The sequence below is a fragment of the Bufo gargarizans genome, chromosome 6 (genome assembly GCF_014858855.1).
Source record: "Bufo gargarizans isolate SCDJY-AF-19 chromosome 6, ASM1485885v1, whole genome shotgun sequence".
Lineage (NCBI taxonomy): Eukaryota > Metazoa > Chordata > Amphibia > Anura > Bufonidae > Bufo > Bufo gargarizans.
The window spans coordinates 160,816,795-160,832,172 of record NC_058085.1 but is presented as its reverse complement, the minus strand read 5'-3'; the positions used below and the strand labels follow the sequence as shown (position 1 = coordinate 160,832,172).

At 43.9% G+C, this 15,378-nt stretch overlaps 1 protein-coding gene across 1 annotated transcript in view; it reads right to left on the bottom strand.

The window, feature by feature from the left end:
* Window positions 1-15,378, bottom strand: part of MYOZ1 (myozenin 1) — a 52,372-nt gene that overhangs the window by 11,094 nt on the left and 25,900 nt on the right. The window lies entirely within an intron of this gene.

The following is a 15,378-nucleotide window of genomic DNA, read 5'->3' as shown; positions in this document are numbered from 1 at the left end:
CACTCCACACCACATCGCGGACAGAAAAACGCTGCTCGCAGGGTTATTCTGTCCGCGATGGGGGCGCAGCCAAACGGAACGGAATGCATTCTGGTGCACTCCATTTCGTTCAGTTTTGTCCCCATTGACAATGAATAGGGACATAACGGAAGCGTTTGCCCCTGTGATTGAGATTGTATGACGGATCTCAATAGCAGAAAGGGAAAGCGCAGATGTGAAAGTAGCCTTATATATCTTTGCATTTATGAGCTGCTCCTGCATGTTTGTCTGCTTGCATATATCTATTGTATGCAGTATTTTATACAGGGTTTATACAATGCACTGCAGTACAGTTAGATGATTGCTTTTTGTGTAAGTGACCTATAAACCAGTATTTTGTCACACAGTGCATGCTCTACAGAGAAAATCTGTACACCAGCTCCTACAACAGCTGTTCGAAAGGCTAAATATAGAGAGAAATGTAAGACGTAAAAACCAGGACACTCGCTGGGATTATATAACCCCTTGGAGGCTTCAGCAGCAGAGCAGACCTTACCAAAACAGATAAGGAAACGTTCCCTGGGGAAATAGCATAACCAGCATGTAGCACCAGCAATGTTATTTAGACTAAATGTGCCAAAACCTCTAATATTCGGAGTATTTTGTATAATATAACGTAAATAAAATAAACCAAAACAAAATGGTATCATGAGCATCACTGGCTTCAGGGTGACGTTAGAGGGGTGTTCCCCTGCACAGTCTGAGAATGTCAGCATTGACTGGATAGTGTCAGTGTGTAGGGACACCACCCCAACTGTTAACACCTAGTTGTCAATTTATGCATAAATATCTAGGGGGGAAAACATAGCAAAAGATAAAGTTCAAATGAAAGCTTCTCCGGGGTATTATTCATGAACGTACAGATATTTACTGAAACCAAGTCTGGAGAGCTGATGGGTCCTCTTTTTTTTTGACTGGGTATGATTGAGGATGCCATATGTGTTTCTATTTCTACCATGCTGTTGAACTATCCCTGAAAGCATTGCTGAGGCTCTTCTAAATGTTACTGTCTCTCAGCAACAGATGCCCGTAAAGTTAGACAACCCTCAAAGTAGCACCTTGTGGTCATGGACTAAAACTTATCAAAACAAAATACCATTGCCTAAAATGATCTGTGAGTACTATCACTGCTCTGCCACATCTGACAGCCACCAATTATTGACAATGTTTGGCTATTTTCTCAAACATGGCTGCTAGCAATCACATAGCTACATAGTTAATACGGTTGAAAAAAGTCCCTCAAGTTCAACCAAGGGATAGGTGGGGACGTGAATCCCAGAAGGAAGTGAGACTCAGATTTCTACACAGCAGTTAAATTAAATGTGTTCTGAAAGGCCCATAAAAGTGCTTACAATCTTGGTTTCGTCAGACCACGGAATCTCGTTTCTTACAGTCTGAGAGTACTTTAGGTGTTTTTTTTTTTTTTTTAGGTAGGTGGACCTTCATGTATCTTTTTATTGAATAGAGGCTTTCTTCTAACCACTTTGCCATAAAACCCAAATTGGTGGAGTGCTGCAATGATAGTTGACCTTTTGGAAGTTTCTCCCATCTGCACACAGGATATTTAGAGCTCAGCCAGAGTGGCCATTGGGTTCTTGGTCACCCCTCTTGCAAAGGCCCTTCTCCCCCTATTACTAAGTTGGGGCAGGTAGGTCTAGGAAAAGTCCAGGTTGTTCAAAACTTTTTCCATTTAAGCATCATGGAGGCCACTGTGCTTTTGGGATGGTTCAGTGGAGCAAACATTTTCTTGTACCCATCTCCAGATCTATCCCTCCACACAATCTTGTCTCTAAACTCTATAGGCAGTTCTTACCTCCTCATGGCTTGGTTTTTGGGAGAGGCGTGTCCCTTTCCCTTCTTCTAACAGGCTGCAGGCACTAGGCCGGCGCAGGCGGCGCAATGACATCATCGCGCCGCCTGAGCCGTACAGCGCGGGACACAGGCCATAAGAGGCCTGCATCGCTGCCAAGGAGGTAAGTATAAGTGTTTATTTTTTTTTGTGTACAATACTGGTGGCTACTGGCACATAATGGGGGTCTCTGGCTACTGGCACATAATGGGGGCTCTGGCTACTGGCACATAATGGGGGCTCTGGCTACTGGCAAATAATAGGGGTCTCTGGCTACTGGCACATAATGGGGGTCTTTGCTACTGGCACATAATGGGGGCTCTGGCTACTGGCACATAATAGGGGTCTCTGGCTACTGGCACATAATGGGGGTCTTTGCTACTGGCACATAATGGGGGCTCTGGTTACTAGCACATAATTGGGGGCTGTCATTACTGGCACATAATGGGGGCTTTCATTACTGGCACATAATGGGGGGGCTGTTATTACTGGCACATAATGGGGGGCTGTCATTACTGGCACATAATGGGGGGCTGTCATTACTGGCACATAATGGGGGGCTGTCACTACTGGCACAAGGGGGGCTGTCATTACTGGCACATGATGGGGGGCTGTTATTACTGGCACATGATGGGGAGCTGTTATTACTGGCACATTATTGGGGGCACTATAGGGGCATCTACTGAGGCCACAAAGAAGGGGTGCTTTATATGGGGGCTCTGTACAGTAGAATTTTATACTGGGACACATTATGGTGGGTACTATGAGGAAGGGGGGTGAGGATTACTATGGGGTCATCTACGGGGGGCACTAAGAAGGGGTATTTTATACTTGCAAATTATGGGGGACACTGAGGGCATCTACTGAGGCACTATATATGGGGCATTTTATACTGGTACATTATGGGGGAACTATGGGGACATTAGCTCAACTGAGGGCATTACAAGGGGGTATTTTTTGCACTGTCACATTATAGGGAGAATTATTACTACTGGGGGGGGGCATTATGGTGGGCTTTATTACTCCCCCATGGTATGACCCCCTAGTAGCAGCACCATCCTCTCCCTGCTCTGCTATTGCTCTGCCCCTTCTCCAAATCCTTATTATGAAATCTTTCTCATTAGGATAAAACACAACATCAGCTCCACCGAGCCCCCGGCCAAAGTGTGGAAGTGGTGTCCGAGATCCCCAAGGGCCAAGCCAAGTAATTGTAAGTTTTCATGTGAAATATGTTTATGTTATACACATATAGCATACACTGTGCCACACAATCTACAGTATACCGCTACACTGTGTAGTCTGTTCTATAAGCACCATTGTTTTTTGGCGGCGGACAGAAAATAATCTGGAAGTGCCTCTCCCGAGACCAGGCTCTGGATCCTCCACTGCACAGCTCATGCGTTATTATACTTTGTAATAATGAATATGCCCCTCCCCTTCATTACATTCTCAGAAACAAGCACAGCATGGATGTCAATAAAATTATGCCCTCCCTCCCCCCCCCCCAGAAAAATTTCTGCGGACGCCCATGGACAGGGGTGTATCTTTTCAAATCATGTTCAATCAGCCAAATTTACCACAGATGGACTCCAATCAAGTTGTAGCAACAACTCATAGATCAGGAGAAATGGAAAACAAAGGGTCTGAATACTGCAAAATTTTTCTTTTTTCTTTTTAATAAATTAGAAATGTTTTCTAAAATTCAGTTTTCACTTTCATTTTGGAGTATTGGGTGCAGATTGATTGGGGAAACTTAATTTTTTTTTAAATTTTAGCAAAAAGATGCAACATAAAAAATGGGAAGAAAGTGAACAGGTATGAAGACTTTCCTAATGCACTGATTTTGTAGTTTTTCCTTGTGTTTGGGCAGGTTTCCTACAACACCCCAAAGACATAAATGATAAGGAATTTAGATTGTGAGCCCCACTGGTTATGGTGAATGACAATGTCTGTAAAGTGCTGGGGAATATGTTAGTGCTATATAAATAAGTAAAAAAAATGGTTGATGTCTGGTTACCCTTTCTTTCCAGGGCTAAAAGGCATAAAAGTCCAAATAACTCAAAAAATATATGGCAATGCAATTTATTCCCAAAGTAGGTGCCTTGGAATCCGTGGTGCAGGGTTTTCTGAAGGTTTAATGGACTCTTACCTAATAATAGATGCAGTCTATTTAAAAAGATATTTCCCTTTAAGAATCCCACTGTCAGGCAGCTCACTTACAGGACTATTTCACGGATTCCCTTCTCCCCAAAAATTGAAAAATTGAGAGCTTCTTGTATAACAACATAACTTGGCCCACTCACGTACTATATCAAGATATTGATTTAGACGACAAAGGATTGGAAAAAAGTTGAGCTTAAAGGGGTTTTGTTGGGATTTAATATTGATGGCTCATCCTCATGATAGATGATTAATATCTGATCGATGGATGGTCAGACTCACGTTACCCCTACTAAGCTGTTTGAAGAGACCACGACCCTCTGGTGAATGCTGCAGCCGTTTCTCACCATACCAAGCACAGCACTGTACATTGTACAGCATCTGTGCTTGGCATTGCAGCCCATGCCTATTCACTTCAATAGGAATGAACTCCGTCTAGGCCATGTGACCAATATACGTGACGTCAGTGGCCTAGGAAGAGCCTGTGGTTCTGACCAGAGCAGCTGATCAGTGGATGTGCTTAGAGTGGGACCCACACCAATTAGATATTGATGATCATCAGTAGTATACTCATGGGAACCCCATGTTTAAAGGGGTTCTGCACTTTGTTTAAACTGATGATCTATCCTCTGATCGGCGGGGGTCCGAAAACCGGGACCCCTGCCAATCAGCTGTTTGAGAAGGCAGCGGCGCTCCAGCAGCGCTGTGGCCTTCTCACTTCCCACTGACATCATGACTAGTATCTAGTCTTGCCTGGGCGCGGCTAAGCTCTGTTCACTTGAATGGCGCTTAGCCCTGCCCAGGCAAGTTAATACTAGTCGTGACGTCACTGGGCCGGCGGTAAACAGTGAGAAGACCTCGGCGCTGCTGGAGCGCCGCTGCCTTCTCAAACAGCTGATCAACGGGGGTCCAAGGTGTCGGACCCCCACCGATCAGATGCTGATGATCTATCCAGAGGATACAAAGTGCAGAACCCCTTTAAAACGATCTCTGTGGCTTGCCAAATTGAAGATGTTAAATAAAAGCTTGTACCAGGCTGTTCAGCTGTTCAGCTGTTCTGTTTCCTGCGGCACGCAAGTGGCTGCATAAGTTTGCTCTGCTGAGGTCACTGCAAGGCCTCTATTTTATGCCAATTTTATTTTCTGTGATGGTGACCTATACATATTATGCAGAAAGATAGGTTAGGGTTCCTTGTGGGGTCTCTAACTGCAGTAGTAAAAGTCAATAAGGATGCAGTAGTATATACTGACTTTGCATCCCTTTTGATAGCATAGTTTAAAAAAAATGTACATCTATTTGGCCTAAATATAATGTCAGCCTAAATTGTGTACTGAATTGTATCTGGATTTAGACTATGAAATATTTGCATGTAAGATAAAGTGGAATTATGGTACTTTACGTGAGATACAAGTAAAAGTTCTTACAAGGAAATACATTAAATTTTTGAAGAGGGGTATAAAGAAAAAAATAAAGGCTTTCCCAGAGACTAACCATGCTATAAAAATTAACTTATGCTCAGCCTTACCTATACCTCTCTGCCGTTCCGGGGGTGGATGGATCCCCGCTGTGCTCCCCTTCCTGCTCCTGTCTCTTGACATAGCTGGAAATGGCTGTGAATGCCACTCTGCCAGTCACTGCCTGCAGTGATGACCCGCCTCAGTCAGTTGGCTGTAAGTGCCGCTCAGCCAACTGGCATCAACTACAGTATCATGACAAGAGCAGGAAGTAGAGCCACAGTGGGGACACTGGCACTGTCGGAATAGCAGCAGTGAGGGATCAGTGAGCCTTGGTATTTTCTTTACAGCATGTGCAGTTCTGAGACAGCTTTTTTCTTGCTCTGGAATACCCCTTTAAAGCTCTTGTGCTTTGATGCAATGGTATAGTGTTGCTGAATATAAATCATACCACCCAACTTTTGGCCAGTCAAAGAGGGACACTTACCACTCATTGTGAAAGCTTCAAACACTGACTGTTGTAGGTCATGGCTGCAGCCAGTGATTGGCTGAGCAGCATTCACAGCCATTTCCTGCCATGTTGAGACAGTAGCAAGAAGTGAGGTGCATCAAAGTCCCATTACTGTCATAACTGCAACACCAGAGAATCGGTACGGTGGGTATAAGTTCTGTTTGTTTTTTGTTTTTTTTACAGTATGTGCAGGCTCTGTGCTGGAATACCCCTTTAAATATTAGCACACAAATCATCTAATATAGACATTTTAAGGTCCAGATTTTCCCAAATAATGAATATATATATATATAAGTTGAGGCATAATGTACAGGTATGAACCAGACAGATTGTTTCTGGAGCAGTTTAGCAAGTTTATTAATGTACGTTTATTACCTAGGTGGAAAAGAGGGACATTTAAGTAGCAAAGAGAGACTCGGGTCAAAAAGAGGGACATTTGGGAAGCATGTATAACTATAAGCCAGTTGTCATGTTCTAGCGAGGGTCCTTCCAACACCTAGAACATATCTTAGGCAAACACAAGGCAAGACAATATAGCAAGGACTAAAACAAATACTTTATTTACAGAGATACAGACATGGCAGGAAACTCGACAAGCAGGTAAGGTACCGGTGGCAGGCAATACCACTGGACCAATTGCACCAGTTTGACTTGGGGCCAAACCCAAAGGGTGGAAACTCAGTGAACCCCATTCTTCACAGAGCCCCTATTGGTGGGGATGAACTTAGCCGAGGTCTCACTGGTTGCACCTCCAGGATGGTCCTGATGCACTTGGCCACCTACCTGCAGAGACAGACATTGGTGCAGGCACCAGAGGTCCAGACAGACACGGGACAAACTGGAACCCAGGCAAACAAATAGGAACCCAGAAAAACTCAGGACAGAAAAAAACTGAAAACAAGACAGATGCCTGGACCCCATGCAGAATGGATGCATGGCAGTCACAGACAGAGCTGCTAGACATGAGACAAGAATATGCCTGGACCCCATGCAGAATGGATGCATGGCATTCACAGGCAGAGCTGCACAGACAGGCAGACAAGCAGATGCCTGGACCCCATGTGGAATGGATGCATGGCGGTCACAGGCAAAGCCGGACAGACAGGCAGACAAGCAGAGGCCTGGGCCCCATGTGTAACGGATGTATGGCGGTCACAGGCAGAACAGCATACATAGATTAGATGTCCTCTCTCCGGAGACCCCAGGAGCACTCTCCACGAAGGCATAGACTCGGACTACCAGATGCCTGTTCCCCATGCAGAGTTAGTCCATGGGCGAACAGACAGAGCTGCACAACTAGACATAGATATACAGTACAGACCAAAACTTTGGACACACCTTCTCATTCAAAGAGTTTTCTTTATTTTCATGACTATGAAAATTGTAGATTCACACTGAAGGCATCAAAACTATGAGTTAAGACATGTGGAATTATATACATAACAAAAAAGTGTGAAACAATTGAAAATATGTCATATTCTAGGTTCTTCAAAGTTGCCACCTTTTGCTTTGATTACTGCTTTGCACACTCTTGGCATTCTCTTAAAGAGCTTCTAGAGGTAGTCACCTGAAATGGTCTTCCAACAGTCTTCAAGGAGTTCCCAGAGATGCTTAGCACTTGTTGGCCCTTTTGCCTTCACTCTGCGGTCCAGCTCACCCCAAACCATCTCGATTGGGTTCAGGTCCGATGACTGTGGAGGCCAGGTCATCTGGCGCAGCACCCCATCACTCTCCTTCATGGTCAAATAGCCCTTACACAGCCTGGAGGTGTGTTTGGGGTCATTGTCCTGTTCAAAAATAAATGATGTTCCAACTAAACGCAAACCGGATGGAATAGCATGCCGCTACAAGATGCTGTGGTAGCCATGCTGGTTCAGTATGCCTTAAATTTTGAATAAATGCCCAACAGTGTCACCAGCAAAGCACCCCCACACCATCACACCTCCTCCTCCATGCTTCATGGTGGGAACCAGGCATGTAGAGTCCATCCGTTCACCTTTTCTGCGTCGCACAAAGACACGGTGGTTGGAACCAAAGATCTCAAATTTGGACTCTTTAGACCAAAGCACAGATTTCCACTGGTCTAATGTCCATTCCTTGTGTTCTTTAGCCCAAACCAGTCTCTTCTGCTTGTTCCCTGTCCTTAGCAGTGGTTTCCTAGCAGATATTCTACCATGAAGGCTTGATTCACACAGTCTCCTCTTAATAGTTGTTCTAGAGATGTGTCTGCTGCTAGAACTCTGTGTGGCATTGACCTGGTCTCTAATCTGAGCTGCTGTTAACCTGCAATTTCTGAGGATGGTGACTTTGATAAACTTATCCTCTGCAGCAGAAGTTACTCTTGGTCTTCCTTTTCTGGGGCAGTCCACATGTGAACCAGTTTCTTTGTAGCGCTTGATGTTTTTTGTGACTGCACTTGGGGATACTTTCAAAGTTTTCCCAATTTTTTGGACTGACTGACCTTCATTTCTTAAAGTAATGATGGCCACTCGTTTTTCTTTACTTAGCTGCTTTTTTCTTGCCATAATACAAATTCTAACAGTCTATTCAGTAGGACTATCAGCTGTGTATCCACCTGACTTCTCCACAACGCAACTGATGGTCCCAACCCCAACTGACGGGGCACACCTGTGAAGTGAAAACCATTTCAGGTGACTACCTCTTGAAGCTCATCAAGAGAATGCCAAGAGTGTGCAAAGCAGTAATCAAAGCAAAAGGTGGCTACTTTGAAGAACCTAGAATATGACATATTTTCAATTGTTTCACACTTTTTTGTTATGTATATAATTCCACATGTGTTAATTCATAGTTTTGATGCCTTCAGTGTGAATCTACAATTTTCATAGTCATTAAAATAAAGAAAACTCTTTGAATGAGAAGGTGTGTCCAAACTTTTGGTCTGTACTGTAAATGTGAGGAAACAACAAGCAGGGACCAAGACAAGGTGACCTTGATATCTCACTAGGTGACCACACAGACAGGGCAGATGGAATAATCCCAGGTCAGGTGCATAGCTCCTGCACCCAGCAAAGCTGGAGACAGACTGACCCAAACCCACAGCTCACAGGATAATAAAGATAAAGAGCAGTATAACGAGGTCATCTGACACCTAGCAGACACACCCCGACCAGATCTTTAACCCGACAAGAACGAGACAAACAGGGAGGGGAGCATAAATATACAAAGAGCAGTTCACACACAGGCTGCCACAACTACACGTAGCCCATGGCAACCAGCTTCCAAGGTATCCACTCTAGCCAGTACGCCATAGCTACAAACATGAGCAACACGAGAACCTGGATGTGATGCTGGCTTATTTATTATCCAAGTCATGTCTTAAGGCCTAGTTAAAGGGTCGAACATTGACTTATAGGATAGCTGCCTTATATCTGGTGGCATTAGAGGCAGAGCTGGTTAAGAGCTCATTTGCTTTCCTTTCTTCACAGAATTCCAGAGGAGCGTGTATGGCCTATAAGCCTCCTCACGCCAATTAAGGTGCTCTCTCCAAGGAGAGATAGTACCCCCCAAATCCTGAGCTTCAGGAAATCACAGATGAGGGATTCCACGACGGGATTCAATGTAACTCAATGTAAACACAACATTCTGTTGCTCTCGGTCTTTTGGCTAAGATAAAGTGTAGCATCTGTTCTTGTCAGTTCTGGAGGTAGGCCAGACCTCTAGAATTTAGGGCAGAGAACCACACTGCATCCATACGGTGTACGGCTTGGGCCATTAGTGCCCTATGCTGGGTGACTAAGGGCTCTGCTGGATCTGAGCCAGGGGCTGAGATGCTTGAAAGCCTGAGGTGCAGAAGTGCCCCAGGAGTGGTGTCCCTGGGGTGCCTTAACTCACTGGGGGTGGGAACCCACTGAGTGATGGCACATTTGCACATACTTCACTTTCTCACATTTTGAGCGCACACCCCTCTACTCTTTGCCCGACCGCCAGGCCTGGCGTAAGGAGAAGGAATTTTTATAATTCCGTCTGGATGTCTGGGCTGAGCTTCAGCACTGAGCTTCATCCACTATTTAAGTTTTTGTTCACTGTGTGTTCACTTTCCACGTTTGTTTGTCACTAGGATTTCTTGGGTTGCGGCGCCCTTATGGGCACCCCTTTGAGGTCTAGGGGAGATGCGTGTGGCTATCCCGGCTCCACCCCCCCCTGCAAAACTCCTTTGGGCTCTCCCTTCAGGGAGAGTCCAGCCTAGTAGTTGAAGCTCTGTGCCGACACCTTGGGTGGATGCCTAGCTGGAAGCCAGAGCACAGACTTGGCATACCCTCGGCTTTGGCTGGTGGTTGCCTGTTTTGTCTCGGTCCCTTGCGGGAGCCTTCTGGCCCGGAGGAACTGAGAAAGGTTTTAGGGGGGCCCTTCTCCTTTGGGAGAGGGCCTTCGATGGACCTCAACCTAGTGCACGTTTTTTGTGTGGCACACTGCACGATTTTGTTGCACAGGTGTAGCAAGCGAAAAAGCAACAACATTCTGTTGCTCTGCAAATACACAGATTACAAAGTTATGCTGGGGGCTGAAAATTTGTAATACAGATGAAAAAGTGAAGATGATAATTGAAGATGATAAAGTGAAAAAATAATATTTAGCTCAAAATAACTACAATGCAATACCAAAAATAAATTTGCCTTGAAGGTGTCCATAGCCTTTAACCAGACGTCCCAGTGTTAGTCCTGCGCTAAACCTAGACAGCGAGGGACCTTTACCTATAGTAATATGATGAGTGATACAAATCGCATATGGGAGGGAGCATTCTCCACTCTGTGATGTGTCTTACATCTCCTACCAGAACAAATGGTATCTCAGGAATAATACTTTGCGCATGGCAACATGCAATATCAACAATTAGTGTGTCATGAAAAAAGATATAAAGGATCAAAATTAGTAAAGCAATCAATAGCCATAAAAATCAGTTAGGGTCCATTCACACATCCGCAACTGTTTTGCTGTCCCGTAAAAACACGGCCACCAGTCATTTGCATTCCACATTTTGGGGACCGCACATGGCCGGCACTATTATAGAAATGCCTTTTCTTGTCTGTGTCTCCGGACAAGAATAGGACATGTTCTATTTTTTTGCTAGGCCGTGGAATGGAAGTGCGGATGCGGACAGCACACTGTGTGCTGTCTGCATCTTTTGCGGCCCCATGAAAAATGAATGGGTCTGCACCCGTTCCGCAAAATTGCGGAATGGATGCGGACCCATTTTGCGGACATGTGAAACAAAAATAAAAAAGTTAAATGGGTGCGGACCCATTAATTTTCAATGGGACCCGAAAAGATGCGGACAGCACACAGTGTGCTGTCCGCATCCGCACTTCCGTTCTGCCAAAAAATAGAACGTGTCCTATTCTTCACAAAAAAAGGCATTTCTATTTAAAGTGCCTGGCATGTGCGGTCCGCCAGTGTCCGTGTTTTGCGGATCCGCACAACACTTGCGGACGTGTGAATGGACCCTAAATGTGTATATAGTAAGAATATATACATAATTCATATAACCACAGATATACAGGTGAAATTTGATAAAAATTAGAATATTGTGCAAAAGTCCATTTATTTGAGTAATGCAAATTAAAAGGAATTGCATTAATGCAGCTTAAAATTAGAATTTTGTGAAAAGGTTCAATATTCTAGGCTCAAAGTGTCACACTCTAGTCAGCTAATTAATCCATACCCCCTGAGCTAAGGGGACCTCCAAATTGTGACTTTGGGGTTTCATAAGCTGTAGGCCATAATCATCCAAATTATAACAAATAAAGGCTTAAAATATCTCGCTTTGCATGTAAGGAGTCTATCTCATATGTTAGTTTCACCTTTTAAGTTGTATTACTGAAATATATGAACTTTGCACAATATTCTAATTTTTCGAGTTTCACCAGTAAATATCTAAATTAGTTGTCTGTGCAAGCAATATAAATATTTTAAAGCTCCTTTTATTTACAGTGTATGTCCACTCCATTTTTATGCAGTTTTATATATATATATATATATATATATATATATATATATATAAAATGTATATGTACTGAGTATTGATTTATAAAAGGTGCTATAGATTTTTTGCTCTTTAGTGTAGAACTTCCCTAATTTGTGTCTGATAATGTAGGAATGTAATACTTAGGTACTTCCTTTATTTGTAGTTTTTTGGGGGAGTACCGGTACAGTATGTGCTAACATGCAAATGAGACAACACACCCACCTTTATAAATGTGTAAAGGTTCAAATTCACCTTAGATCAGAGGTGTACAACATGCCACTCGGGGCCTGATGCAGCCCGCTATGCCTTTGTATGTGGCCCCCGCCCCCAACAAGCTACACACAGAGAAGCATGTTTGTGTGGCAACTCAAGTGTAGTTTCCATGTCAAAAAGAAGATGAGTAGCACACAGCTCAGGAGCAGGGATAGGCAAATACTGTTGGTACACTTTGTATCCATCTTTGGGACCCCATATAATAGGGGAATGGGGTCCATTGAAATAGGTATATGAATAAGAGGTGGATGTCTATGCATGTGGCTCTCACCATTGTAGTTTATAGTAATATAATAATCCACAACTGAGAGAGCCACATGCAAGCCTGGATTCCTACTCCCTGGAGTGCTTATTGGTGGAGAAGGGGAGCCCTATCACCCCAACAGCTAGGTGTTCTGGGAGAGAAACCTGCACTGATCATACATTTATGACATATACTTTAATATGCCATACATTTCTCAGATAGTAATACCTCTTTAAGTATTAGGCAGGGACTATGTGGTAATACAGGCATCCTCAAACTTGGAGTTGGAGTTTTGCAACAGCTGGAGGGCCGCAGTTTTGAGGATGCCTGTGGTAATATATGAAGTCATATGAAGAGTGTGATGTTGCATTGCATGGAGTTGCAATTTGACATGTGATCTACTGTGACAGGAACGTCACGAAAATCTGACACTTGGATTTTTGGTAAAAATTGCAAGCAACTCATATACTGGCACAAATCTGTAATTTGCTTGTGATTTGGCTGTTTTTATACCTAAATCGCAGCTCTAGAATAGTCATCAGACATAAGGTTGTTTTGTCAACTTGCAGTCACGTAATACATGTCACCATGTAGTCCCAGCCTTATTTCGACCCTTCAAAGTGGTTCAAATATGACAATGTAATCCCCGTACCGGATTGTGCATCCCTGGCTTAGATAGTTGTCAACTGAACACTTGTTTGGTCAAGAGCTAATCCTTCTGACTTTCCCATACACATGCACGCTACTTAGGCCAGCATATTTTTGTTTTCAATTGGGAAAGGGGAATAATCCTACTTCACACAGAAACAATCGATGGGGCTTGTTGAAAACCAAGATCCTTCTTTCCTAACATCTAAGGTCAGGACATGCCTCTAACATATATTAAGTTATCAGTCTTGCATTGTTGGCAACAGTCCTAAATTTGCAGGGACTGTCTTTAGTTTTCAGAAAAAAGTCCCTGCAAATTTGGGCTGTTCTGGGACAAAATGGGTAAGCCCCGACGTACTAATTACAATTTTAGTAAGTATGATCCTGCCGAAATCACCAGGTTCAGCAGTTTACATCCAGGGGCTGTCTGTCCGAAAACCCCACCAGAAAAATCCTCCGTGGGCAGCCTGAGCCAGCAATACCCTCCTCAAAGCCACCAGATGGTGGCTGAAAAGGTCTGGTTGTTGGCTCCTGAATACTGCAGTGGGGCATGGCTCCCTGCCTAACCATTCACCCTTGTAGTCCACAGGTCACTAGTCCTGAAACCTATGTGTGTATCAACAGTACAGGCAGTCACAAAGCAACAACATCTTCATGATAACCTGTGGCGGGGAATAGGTGGCACTATGATCTCATCATGACTGCATGTTAGAGAATACAAGCATCTCAGGTCTCAGGTTGGAGGGGCCTTTGCACCACAGGTGTAGCATGGAATGGGAGTCAGGTGAATGTTAGGTTTTTTCTTTCCTAATATGGACCACTTTGCGGTAACATACTACTGGGGGCATTTTAATTAGGAGTTTTTGTTGAGAAGGTGGGGAGTATGACGTAAATGTGAGAAGCAAAAGTTGCTTGAAGAAGCCATCATAGCAGCCTGGGCTGAATATAAAAGTTCAGGAGAGAGAGTGTCTATAATCAGATAAGACGTTACTGGATGTAATAGGTATGTAGTGCTGTATTCTCCTATATGTTTGATAGTGCTGAAAGACTAGGCAGCACGATGAGTGTAGTGCTAGCTCAGTGCTGTGGCTTGCATCTCACCTTCTCAGCCTCCTTCCTCATAATTAGAGACAACTGGAGAAGGACAGAACATGATAGCTAGTGTTGGCCACCACAGAGGGGCAGTTTCTGGAGAGGTATTTTGGGATGCTGCTTGGGTGTATTTTGCTTATCCAATAGTTTTATGCTGCATTATGGCTTGTTCACACGACCGTATGGCTTTTTCAGTGTTTTGTGGTCCGTTGTTCACGGACCCGTTGTTTCTTGTATACAGTAATTACATAGAAAAAATTGGGCTGGGCATAAAATTTTCAATATATGGTTCCGCAAAAACAGAACAGATACGGAAGACATACGGATGCATTTCCGTATGTGTTCAGCTTTTTTTGCGGACCCATTGACTTGAATGGAGCCACGGAACGTGATTTGCGGACAATAATAGGACAAGACTCAAAATGTAGCGGAACGGAAATGCGGACATACGGAAACGGAATGCTTACGGAGTACATTCCGTTTTTTTTGCGGACCCATAGAAATGAATGGTTCCATATACGGCCCGTATACGGGACGTAAAAAACGTTTGTGTGAACAAGCCCTTATGGTATTGCTGACCCTTCCTACTTTTATTGGCCCTGCCTTCTGCCAGTTTGTACCCACTTACAAAACTGGCCACTTTTAGTTCTTTTCCAGGGCCACTTTAGAAATTAACAGGGGTGGACTGGGAACTTAAAGTGTATCATCTTAACATCCACATACTGCTTCCTGATAAAAGCAAATCAGTCTCATTTTAAATGCAGTTTTATCTCTAACTGCAGAATATATAGCAGTACGAAAATTAATATGTAAGGCCTGTTTCAAAATGGCATTAATGGTTCCAGCCAGTCAGCAGCCTGCCAGATCCGTAACTACTGTGTGCAGCCGTGTGCTGCCAGAAGTCCGTCCAGCCCCATTCACTATAATGGGGACTGGCGGAGATCCGGCAGCAGCACACAGTAGTTACGGATCCAGCAGGCTGTTCCCCTGCCGGAACCATTAACGCCAGTGCGAAACAGGCCTAACAGAAAGTTCTTTCAAATACAATATATTCAATGTTTTTTTAAACTGATTTCATCCATCTGCTGGCCAGTGTTTCTTATAAACTGTGTGCTCTTTACCTGG